Source organism: Paramisgurnus dabryanus, chromosome 17 (genome assembly GCF_030506205.2).
Source record: "Paramisgurnus dabryanus chromosome 17, PD_genome_1.1, whole genome shotgun sequence".
NCBI lineage: Eukaryota > Metazoa > Chordata > Actinopteri > Cypriniformes > Cobitidae > Paramisgurnus > Paramisgurnus dabryanus.
The window spans coordinates 31876753-31889707 of record NC_133353.1 but is presented as its reverse complement, the minus strand read 5'-3'; the positions used below and the strand labels follow the sequence as shown (position 1 = coordinate 31889707).

Here is a 12955-nt window from a genome sequence, read left to right as displayed (position 1 = left end):
TTTTATCATTGAGGATTTCTTAAAAAATGTAAAAATCTTGTCTCGTTCTCATGAACCCAATCTCATGTCTCGTCTCATCTCGTGGATTAAGTGTCTCGTCACACCCCTAATCAGTTGTCTTTACGTCGATGTCTTTAAGTGGCTGTGTCAAATCAAATTAGAGTAAATCAAATTTGAAAACGGTCTCAAGGACCATGTGTTTGGCTCTGTACATTTGCGCTTCATCAGATTGTCCGTTAAGGTGAGTAGTGTGATGAATTATGTTTAATTTTATTTTCTATTAATTAATTGTAATGAACTACCAGATTGTTTGGACAGCCCAATTAGTTGCATTTTTCATTGCTAAAAGTCAACAAGTCTATTTTATTCCACAAACTGCTGGGTGGCCATAAAAACCATGTTTTCCCCAGGCCTTTTACTCCTCAGAGCCTAACTGTGACAGGATGCTCTACTTTAAGAGAAAGCTCTGAAAATGGCAAATCTATAAAAAAGAAAACTTTTTAGTGTTGCTGTAACTTTTGCAACAAAAAAGAGCTTATTTATTAAAGGGATACTCCAGCCAAATATCAAAATGACCCTATGATTTACTCACCCTCAAGCAATACGAGATACATATCTTCATCATCTTTCAGATGAGCACTTTTTTAGTTTAGCAAATGTCCTTGCAAGTAGAAAACAAGGATAAGGGAACAACTTCTGACTTAAAACCCCCGAAAAGTGCATTTATCCTTCACAGAGGTAATCCACACGGCTCCAATGGGTTAATAAAGGTTTTCTACGGGTAATCGAGACAATTATGTCAGAAAACTATCTATATTTAAAACTTTAATATTTAATATTTAAAACTTGTATTTATTTATAATATTTAATATGTAATAACTAGCTTCACGTAACAGCACCATCTGGGACCCCCGCAATTCACACAAGTTTTAGCGTATTAAACGTTCTTTGCTTACGCAACGTTGCACAGGGACTTTCGTGAATCACACAAGTCCAAGATGGCATCGTTACTGGAAGCTAGTTTTTATAGTTTGTAAAGTTTGAAATATGGATATTTTCTTACAATATCACCTCGATTACCCACAAAAGACCTTTATTTACCCTTGGAGCCATGTGGATTACTTCTGTGAATGATGTATGCACTTTTTATCGGATGCACAGGGACTTTCCTGAATCAAGTGAGTCTAAAATGGTGTTGTTACCGGAAGCTAGTTATTGTAGTTTATTACATTTAAAATATGTTTTTTTTTTCTTACAACATCACATCGATTACCCACAAAAGACCTTTATTAACCCTTGGAGCCATTTGGATTACTTCTGTGAAGGATGGATGCACTTTTTATCGGATGCACAAGGACTTTCCTGAATCAAGTAAGTCTAAAATGGTGTTACCGGAAGCTAGTTATTGTAGTTTATTACATTTAAAATATGTTTTTTTTCTTACAATATCACCTCAATTACCCACAAAAGACCTTTATTAACCCCTTGGAGCCATGTGGATTACTTCTGTGAAGGATGGATGCACTTTTTATTCAATGCACAGGGAATTTCGTGAATCACGTGAGTCTACAATAGCGTTGTTACCAAAAGATAGTTATTATAGTTTATAAAGTTTAATATATAAAATTATATTTTATAAAGGATTTTTTACAATATCACATTGATTACCCACAAAAGACCATTATTAACCCCTTGGAGCCATGTGAATTACTTTTGTGAAGGATGGATGCACTTTTTATTGGATGCACAGGGACTTTCATGAATCACGTGAGTCCAAAATGGCGCAGTTACTGGAAGCTAAATATTGTAGCTTATTATGTTTAAAATATGGGTATTTTTCTTACAACATCACATCGATTACCCACAAAAGACCTTTAATAACTTCTTGGAGCCATGTGGATTACTTCTGTAAAAGGACGGATGTACTTTTTTGGGCTTTAAAGTCAAAAATTGGTTCCTGAGTACATCATGGGGTAATTTTGATATATGGCTGGAGTATCACTTTAAGTTGAGTTATGGAACGTACATGCCTCTCTGGGCCTAAGGGCAAGTTTACACAACAATGTCCTAAAAACAAAAAAGTTTTTCTATGCACTTTTGGCAAAAGCAAATGAAAATGCTGCATCATGTATGCCAGGCCAGTAGTTGGCAATGTCACACGATGCACGCATACATATACATCACCGTATTAACAAATTTGGGATTTGTTGTTTACACAGAGATGATAACAGTAGTTTTCAAAAGTTTGCCTTTACAAGCCCCTAAAATGCTGCTGTTGTCTAAACTTACGCAAAAACTGCATAAAAAGTTTTCAGTTTGTGTCATTGGTAATTAAGTATACATATGATTTCTAATTGCGACAGTTTTTTGGTTGGACTTCAGTTCCTGGTTTTCTAAAACTCAAAGGCTCTGTCCAAAATAGCCCCCTTTACCTACCACTTTAAGTGGTACACATCTTGACGAAAGATAGAGGCCACACTGCAGCGCTTCTGGCTAACTCAGGTGTCCAAATTTACCCACTTATTTTCATATCCTCATTATGAGTGGAGTAATGTAGAGAATAGTAAAAGAGGTTATGGGGGCTATTTCAGACACAGCCAAATATCCCATATCAAACAGTGGGGTAGTTTTTTTTGTAAAAGGCAAAGCAAAACTGTCTTAACGTTAGCATGTTTTATATACAACTGGCTAACTGCAGTAAATAAAACGTGTATTTGATGAGGCACTCTGTCTTTATCTCAGTGTTAAGGTGAATTATGGGAACACTAAGAGGCATCTTGAGCGGGTGTTTATGTATTTCATGACTATGGGCCTGATATTGGTAACCTTGGCAACAACATGAGCCCCAGAGGTTGATGCGTTTGTGTGCGTGAGCGTGTTTGTTTGCGTATGTCACAGAGGTTTTATAGCACATCTCTGAAAAGAGAGCAAGGACAATCTGAGCACTTTCTGCCCACGGGCTTTAGATGGGCACACAGACACATGAACACACAATTTATGAGGCATCATAGTGAGGGTAAGAGAGCCCGGGGCCAGAAAGTCTCTCTTCTCTTCCACCCCTCAAGAGTTTCCACATATCCAATTCATAAAAAATGAACTCCTCTCCAGTGCTTAATGTACCCTGTTCAGTGCTTTTCCTCAGTAAGAGACTGCCAGATCTATAAAATTGAGATGATTATGTTGGCTTTTAAAGTGGAATGAAGGATTTCAATCAGAAAAATCTTGGCATGTCCGTATTTTAAGGACATATTTTGGCAGATTACTCCACTCCATTATAACTCCTAATGAGTCTCTTCTAAGAAAGGTCAATGTAACTTCATCACAAAACTCTTCAGCTCTCCAAAACCAACCTGCTTTTGGGGAGTGTGACACTTAAACAGGAAGTTGACTCTGCAGTTGGTTAATGGCATAGACGTCACCCATAAGTTTGTGAAGAGCTTTTGTCGGGGCCTGTCGTCACCATCTTGGAATCGCGTCACTGCAAAGATGTCTTCGTGTGGCAGATTAGAAAGGAAAACGCCAAAGTTTTTCAATATTTTACTATGTTCTTAGATGAATTAATACATGCCTATCTTTTTTCGGTGCGTGCACTTTTTATCTTTGTACAGCACCTCGTTAATGTGTTAGCATTTAGCCTAGCCCCATTCATTCCTATGGCTCCAAACAGGAATGAATTTAGAAGCCACCAAACACTTCCATGTTTTCCCTATTTAAAGACTGATACATGAGTAGTTACACGAGTAAGTATGGTGGCACAAAATAAAACTTTTGTTTGGAGCCATAGGAATGAATAGGGCTAGGCTAAATGCTAACACATTCACGAGGTGCTGTACAAAGTTTAAAAGTGCACACACTGAAAAAAGACAGTTATGTATTAATTCATCTGTTGATGTAAGTTGAGGTAAGAACATAGTTTTCCTTTAACTGCATAGTGGACAATAAAAAGGACAATAAAGTTAGCATAGCTTGCCATTGATGCTAGTTGTTGTTTTTCTTATTGTCCATGTCCTAACTATACGTGACGCGGTTGATGCAGTTTGTCTGTCCATACTGAACGCGAGAAAAGGAGTGTGGAGTGACACAATCAATCACAAAACACAGCCAATCAGAACAGTTTTTCTCTGTTTGTGTGCCACCATCCCACACTGCAGCTGTAGAACACACACACATACAAAGATGCATCTCTTCACTTCCTATGGATTTCATTGTGAAACTTGGAGATTTGTTATATATTTCAGCTTTAAAACATCTAGAATCAGTCTCTCCATGTCCATGTTTGATGCTTAATGTTCATTATGTTCATAATCTCTTTGTAGGCCGAGCAGTAAGTCATGACATCACAGAAATAGAAACCGTTTCTAAAATATAATCCACTGTTGCTTGTCACGGCATCGAGTTGCGGCTGGTTAGGACAAAAACTAAACATTAAAAATATACGTTTTATGGCGATAGGACATGGTGTAAGGGTCATGTGATATGGCCTTGACGAATCTGGGAAGGATACACAATGTTCCAGAAGACCTACTGTAATAAGAACGGTGGGTGGGAGGGTGGGAGCCACGCCTTTGTTTTGGTCCGTCTACACTGCAGCACAGCTCTGGAGTTTCAAACTAAAACGGGGCTTGCGGCATTTCCAAAAGTCTCAGTTTTCAAAGAGTTGAAAGCTCCAGAGAAGTTTGGATGCCAGGCAACAGTTATTCTTTTCAAAGGGGACCTTTCATGAAAATCTGACTTTTTCCGTGTTTAAGTGCTATAATTGGGTGCCCAGTGTTTCTATCAACCTAGAAAATGTGTTAAAGAACAATCCAGTAACTTAGTTTTGGTAAACCATTCAAAATAGTGAAAAAATAGGTTGAAATTTAGCTTGCCTTGTGATGTCAGAAGGGGATAATACCTAGCCTGGTCCAACCAGACTCTCGTACATTCATTTCATTTGTACAGAGAGTCTGGCCACGCTCCATTGCAAAGCGTTACTTCCGTTAAAGAGGGTCCATTGTTGAAGTTTAAAACTATTGGATCTGCCCAGAATCACTCAGGATCTGCCAAAGCCAATCGCTAACGTGTGGTCGTGCAACCTGATCTCACGAATTTCCGTGGCATAGTCACGGAATTTTGTGCTCATTTTTCCGTGGCATTCTCACGGATCTCCGCATTTTTCCGTGGCCCTGCTACGGACTGTCTTTTTCCGTGGCATTCTCACGGATTGGTTACTCAACTGTTTTGTCCTATTTTCTTACCATTTTCGCTTCGGTTTAGGGTTAGACTTACATGAAATGACATCCCTACCCAAACCCAACTCTAACCCCAACGCCAGGCGACAATTGTTTAAAGTTTAGAAAATATAAAAGAATAAATCAGAAAAAATTATATAAACCAATAGTTAAAGTGACATACTAATGCAAACACCAAATCTAACCCTAAACCGAAGCGAAAATGGTTTGAAAATAGGAAAAAGCAGTTGAGTAACCAATCCGTGAGAATGCCACGGAAAAAGACAGTCCGTAGCAGGGCCACGGAAAAATGCGGAGATCCGTGAGAATGCCACGGAAAAATGAGCACAAAATTCCGTGACTATCCCACGGAACTTTGTGAGATCATGTTGGGTCGTGACGTATATCATGCCCCAAAACCGTCCGGAAACAACAAGTCAGAATAATCAGACCAACAAAACTTAGCAAACCTGGTTCTTGCTCCGGCTTTAACTTCTGTATATTCAGCAGTTTTGCAACAACGGACCGAATAGCTTTTCTCACGTCTTTCTCCGCTGCCATTACTGAACTACAACTCAAACTGACGCACGACCTCAACGTCATCGTTCTTAGCCACCCCAATTTGTTCGCTGATTGGTCCTGCAGATTTTTGCAGGGGAAAACGAAACTGTATAGAGAAATCCCAGACGTACTGCTGAAGCGAAATGAAAATTAAGCGGAAGCACGTAGGAGGGCGGAGCCAGGCTAGATAATACCGCCCCTTAATCTGCACATCCAACCACAGCACCGCCATTTAGTGCAGAGATCAGCTCATTTGCATTTAAAAAGGACACACCCAAAAATTGCACATTTTTGCTCATCCCTACAAAGTGGCCATGTTATAATAAATTATCTATATGATATTTTGAGCTAAAACTTCACATACACACTCTGGGGACACCTTATTTGGCATCTTAAAAAAGTCTTGTGAAATGTCTCTAGAAAAGCACTAGTGTTAACGTTGCCTTAGATTAGAAATGGCCAGTGACAAATCTCTTCAATCTCTTCAATCCTGTTCCATATAATTATTCATTTGCATGTAGTATTGTCAAAAATTTGTAACAAAAGCTAGCAGTTTTGTGCTCAGTGTGGACAGACAATAAACTTCTTGTATTGTGCAAGGTTAGGACAAAGTGTAAGCTTAGTTGATCTGTGCAAGAAACCATAGATTCCCAACTGTCACTAATGGATACCCAGTGATGAGGTCTTCACCACCGAGAACCAAGCTCTTAATACCATGTAGATCCTTAAGTTTCACACTGTAAAGCACTTGTTCCCACCGTACGATATCAGTACGGTAGAGTTGCTTAAAAACAAGCACTGACAGGCGTAGGAGTAGCAGATGTCGAGCAGATTTCATAAACCCATCGACCTTGTAAGTCTTGATTTTAAACACAATGATATCTATAACTGTAATTGAAGGAAATGTCTTGATGTTATGTTTCTGCCTTAAAGTCCCAGACACAGTTTTGAGAAATTACTCGTATCTCTACATTTGGGTTATGTACCGCTGATGGGACAATGATTATTTCTGTTATGTTTGAGTGACTAGAAGCAAATGAGTTGGACTAAATGTGGTTATCAGTCACATTAATGATCAGTCGGATGATTAAATTTTCAATGGACCTTAGTTAGAAACCACTTTTTTCAAAGCGGTGAGGGATAGAATTGCTATCCTGTATGACACATCATAGACAAGAAAACCTGAATTGGAAAACTTCAACGATTTAGCCAGACAGTAGGTCTGTCCGTCACAGCTTCTTTTCACATGTTTTGTGTGAAATAAAATGTGGTGCAAAGAGATGGGTAGTGAAAGAAGCCATTTTCTCAGATTAATAGATTTGTTATAAATAGCAAATCAGTTTAGTTTATTTTGGTTAGGATTGTCGAGATGTTTGACATCTTTGACGTTCTTATAGGTGAGAGTTCATTGCAAAGTAAAATCTATTTTAAGTTTTTAATACAAATTATTTATTTTACACTTGCTCATCAATCATTTTTATCATTCATTCAATCCTCTATTCATTCTTTTAAAGGACTTAGACAAATTAATACATACCTATCTTTTTTTCAATGTGTGCACTTAATATTTGTACAGCGCTTTGTGAATGTGTTAGCATTTAGCCTAGCCCCATTCATAGGAACCAAACAGGGATGAATTTAGAAGCCACCGAACACTTTCATGTTTTCCATGTTGTAACATCACTCCTGCCTACTCCCAATCTCGTTCAAACTTATGTCAATATTTCTGCACCCCAAGGTTGAAGTGCATTAAACTAAGTGCTCTTCCGCCATACAATATAGTTCTTATTTTTATCCGCTTAAAAAACGGCACGTTTTATTTTGTGTCACCATATTTACTTGTGTGACTACTCATGTAACAGTCTTTAAATAGGGAAAACATGAAAGTGTTTGGTGGCTTCTAAATTCATTCCTGTTTGGATCCTAAGGAATGAATGGGGCTAGGCTAAATGCTAACACAGTCACGATCCGTACACACAGTGAGTGCGTTTACATGCACAGAATAAGCGGATAACTATTAAAAATCTGCTTATTATAGAAAACTGTTTTCATGCGTTTACATGCAAATCAATAAGCCGGCTATGCAGTCAACTGCGTTTACATGGGACTTGGAGAATTATCAGTTTTCTCGCAGGCAGTGACGTCACCGCCTATAGTACATAATAATCGATCAAAAAGCCGACGGCATATCTGTCTTAAGCTGTACTGTTGTATCTCTCCTCCAGTCTGCAGAACCTGTAAATGTAACATGAGCTTCTATTTTCACAGTTTCTCTGCCAACTGCTTTAGTCGAGCGGAGACTTTTATGCGTTACCTTGCGCTTACTTCCGCGTGTGACGTTTATCTTTCATACGCGGAGACATGCGCACATGGACAAAACCGTGAGAAAGCGGGTTAAGGTGTTTACATGCCACGCGAAATCGGCGTAATGAGCAAAAAACTACCTGTGCCGATCGGTTTTTGCTTACGCTGTTTATGGGCTTTCCCCGATTAAAGAAAACCGCTTTACGCGTTTACATGACCCCACGTGTTATCAGTTTATTAAGCATAATCGGCGTAAGACTGTGCATGTAAACGCACTCATTGAAAAAAAGGTGTGTATTAATTAGTCTCATTTGAGGTAAGAACATAGTAAAATATTGAAAAATGGTGGTGTTTCCTTTAATCTATCGTCCATCCCATACAAAACAGTCACAACCCTTTTTCAAAAAGTACTTATTCCAAGTTTAGCGAGGTCAAACGATCGATTTCTATGAAGAAAAGATGCAAAGTGATGACCATAATCCGTCGTAAATATCAGATCCAGTGTACTTGTTCAAAAACTTCCGCCAAAAGAAGCGATGAAAATCATCTTTGATTATGAAATAGCATTGGCTCTTGTGTGTATCGTGACCGAATGCATTAAAGTGGCTGGGTATAGGGTGGGGTTGGATGCTTCAAACTATCTTAAAAACCATATATGTTAATGAAACCATTTCTACATTACAAATGTATAAAATTAAATGTGTTTAATTTGACGTATAAGGCAAAAACCTTCATACGTAAGTAACCACAGGTTGTATAAACTATTGGTCCTAGAGGGCACTAATCTCTTAACACGTTACTTTACGTCGTAATAAGGTGCTTGCACAAACAAATGATGAGGTCGTTATTTTTGGAGGACAGTCTCATTCGTTTGATGAGTAATCCCTTGTGTAAACAATTTCATCTCACCTACTTGCTGATTTCTCTCTCTGTCTGTCCATCTGTCTGTCTAGGTCTAAATGCATCAACAAATGGATTAAAAAAATCAATGACTCACAAACAAATCCTTTCTTTGAACTTTCAGGTTGTGTGATTTTCGGCCTCCTATAGGAAATACTCTCCACACTAGTGTTTCTGTCACTCCCAGAAGACTATTTCTCCTCTTTATTTCCTCTGATCCCGATCACTGCTTTTATCTTTCAGACTGTGTCAGCTCTCTCTCTCTCTCTCTCTCTCTCTCTCTCTCTCTCTCTCTCTCTCTCTCTCTCTCTCTCTCTCTCTCTCTCTCTCTCTTTCACTTTCTCATACACACAAAATGCACGCAACAAGAAGTGGGATTTACAATCCCATTTTACTTAAGTAATATAGGCTATTTATTTTGCGTATTGAGAATGAAATACAGGACAGGACTTCATCCATCAGGGATTGGATTGTTAAACGCGGTCTCTATGTGACAGGTGGCTGAAAGTCAAAAGGGATTGGTGACTTTGCCGGGGTAGAGTGATTTATTACATTTTGATAAAAGATTAAAGAAACAAACATTCACAGATGGATCATTATGTTACCCAGTCTGTGAAAAAACATTTTTGTCATTTACTGTTTTCTGCATAAAATCATCCTATAGTGTAAAGAAGAAGATTCTGTGAAATAATCTTTAATATTGACTTAGATCATGTCAAAGATTAAAATGAATGTGAAATCAATCTTTGATGCTTGTAATCTCATTTTTAGAGATTAGAGATTTTATTTTTGAGACTATAACCTGAATTGGATAAAAAAGTAAAACAGTGGCGGCCGTTGACTTCTTTTATCGAGGGTGCACGATGTGTTCGTCACAACATGTATGTCCCAAATCATGTGTGTGGTTTGTAATTTCAAAATATGTGTTCGGCCCGTCGAGTGAACCTATGCATCACGTGTCTTGTTAAAATAAGTGCTGGCTGCAGATGCGTCTAAAGGGTTATGATAAAAGAGACACTCGCGTTTGCCAGTTACTCACATAATCTCATGCGTAATCAAAGTTTAGTGTTAAGTGAGTGTCTTGTGTGTATTTTGTGAACGTGAGCGTCTCTTTTATCATAAATGGTTTCGCATGTGCAGCAGGCACTTATTTTGACAAAACACATAATGCACACAGCTCACATGACGAAACAAACACATATTTTGAAAACACGAGCAACACACATGACACTCCGAACATATTTTGAATTTGCACCCCTCGGATGAGCAGTCACGAGCCGCCACTGAAGTACAGTAAATTAATAAGGATTTCCAAGATGAAATGTTCACTTACCCCAAATGTTGTAATATTTTGCATTTTAAATGTTATTAAACTTTGTGCTTCAGCTGTTGGGATGAAGACGAGTGGGTGAGAGGAGACGGATATGAAGTGTTTCACACTGTGACAGGAAGCAGCCTGCTAATGAGTTGAAGGTCAGTTTCAATTCTCAACTTTATGACAATAACCAGTTTTCATTTCAAACCTTTTTTTCCCTAATTGCCTGTAAAAAAGTTCATGTGCTGCCTCTGTGGCATTATTGCGTTGTGTGTCTGTTTGTGAATGAATCATTCGTCAAGAGAATACAGTACAGTAGGCTATTACTGTAACGTTTGTGTGTTTACTCAGGTTTGACTACAGTAGATTTGCGAAGGCCGAAATTGTTAACACCAATGCACTGTAGTGAGACATATCACAAAATGACGTGAAAGAAAAAGTGAAAGGACAAGCTCTTCATTCACCTTTTTTAGGGTGCTGCAGTTTGTGTGTTTCCTTGTTTGTGTGCACAGTAAACAGTATATAATGAGAGCTGTGCATGAGTGTCTGTTCTCAGACGGGCGTTTTAGTTCCCTTTCACAGAAATCTGTGGAATATAATTCAGTCCTTCACAATTTCAGAGGGAAACACAAAAGTCTATCTAATACAAAAAAAAAACAATAATAAAAACGACAGTTTCAGTCATATATGAAACTAAATCCCTATTAAAGGTATAGCGGAAGATTTTCACGAATTTTTGAAAAGAACCGCCCCTCCACTTAAAAAAAAAATAAAAATGCACATGCGCAACACTGTACCTGCTCCAAAGAGGGAACGCCTATTAAATGTGTGCACGAGAGATAGCATGCACGTGCCTAGTTCTTCTCTTCGCTCTTTTTACAAGTTGCTGTCAGCATGTTTACCGTGTCTGCGCGGTTCGTGACTTGTGCCAGGGATAGCATCGCCAATCATAGCTTACATCAACTTTTACTAGCAGTGATTTTAAATGGATTTCTCCAAATAGCATGCCAAACTTCACGTGGGAAGCCCAACCTGTGCATGCTAGCATTTGAAATAGTCTCCCAAAAACACTCTGGTCTTGTTTCTTTCTTCTTGGGACCCTCAGACATTTTGAAAAAACACGATGAGACCGCGAGCTTCAATGAATTGCTGAAACCGTAGACCAACACACATATACACCTTAAAGTGCGCATGTGCAGAAAGCGAACCTAGGGACGAGCACGTACGGCCTTACGTCAAAATATCATCAGAATGATTGACAACTGGGATGACCAATAGTCTTGGAAAAAGAAAATGTTCTGCTATACCTTTAAATAAAACATATATTGAGAATCTGAATTTGACCTATGAAGTATGCATACTTGTTAAAGTACTGAATGTGTAGCTACTTGAACAACATCTTTAAAGCAATGTGTTTATGCACAGAATCTACGCGATGCTGCCTAAGATCAATAAGGCATGAAAAATAGTTACATATCCACTCTCTGCATACTGATACACAGATAAAGACACACAACACACCATGACTTAGTGCACCAGTTTACTGACAAACAGTGCCACCCAGAGACATTGTGAGGAAATAAAAAAGACAATTTCACTTTATCCATGTGATGAAGTTTTGTAATATATTAGCTTATAAATTCCTTTTCCTTTTTTTAAAGGTTAAATATTACAGGTGTCCCTGGTCCTCATCCAGTTTTCATTGTATGGAGTAACTGTAGACATTATTCCAGAAAACTGCTTTTGTGTTGCACGGAAGACAGAAAGCATGGGTTTGGAGCAGCATAATGATAAATAAATGATAAACCAAGGATCATTTCCCACAGACCTTTAATAAAATAGACCTTAATAAAACAAACCCATACGTGCCAAAAGCAGCTGTGAGGCAATAAAATGCTACTTTAATTTTGTGTTTTTACTGTGAATGATGCAAAAACGAATTTATACAACAAATGAATCAAAAAATATAAAGCACGATGCGAATGATTTCTGAATGAAATCGAAAAACATTGAGTATCATCTGTGAAGGACAGATCTCTATAATTTACTGGCTGATGAGGTCTCACTCAGATTGGTATTATTTTCATTTCAAGCTTTATTCTAACACTTTATTATTCATGCACTGAGCATATCAATTTGTTTTAAAGTCTGTGTAAAGTCCGATATTAAGATTTTCATGATATGTCCCCTTTAACTCTTTACAGTATATCAGTAATGCATATGGTGCGATTACATACACCTTGCATACCAGATGGCAAAAGAAAGCCTATTATTTATTATCATTAAAGTAATCATAAAATAGGCACCTTAAAGGAATTACATTTAAATGTGTTATTAAATGCTTAAAGGACAAGTTCGGTATTTTAGACTTAAAGCCCTGTTTTCAGATTGTTTATGGTGAAATAGAATGGTTTTGACTGAAATTTCGACATTTTCGGCTGCCCTGAGAATTTTCGCGTGTTTGTGTTTCAGCTCAGACCTCTACAATGGGTTTAATGGTGCACTGGAACAATCCTTCCTAAAATGCATTAAGCTTTCGGTTACAAAGAAGTGAAACTCACCGAGTGGTCAGGGGTGTTCACTGGTATGCTCACACAAAAATCGCTCCAAAAGACACATTCCAACAGGTTTTATCGTAGTTTTTACCACCCCCATGGACTTGTAT

General features: G+C 38.1%; 1 long non-coding RNA gene across 1 annotated transcript in view; it reads left to right on the top strand.

Moving 5' to 3' along the window:
• Positions 1-12955, top strand: part of LOC135778325 (uncharacterized) — a 43753-nt gene that overhangs the window by 20458 nt on the left and 10340 nt on the right. The window contains exon 3 of the long non-coding RNA XR_010544529.2: positions 10362-10448. This is a non-coding gene — a long non-coding RNA (uncharacterized lncRNA). The remainder of the gene's footprint in view (positions 1-10361; positions 10449-12955) is intronic.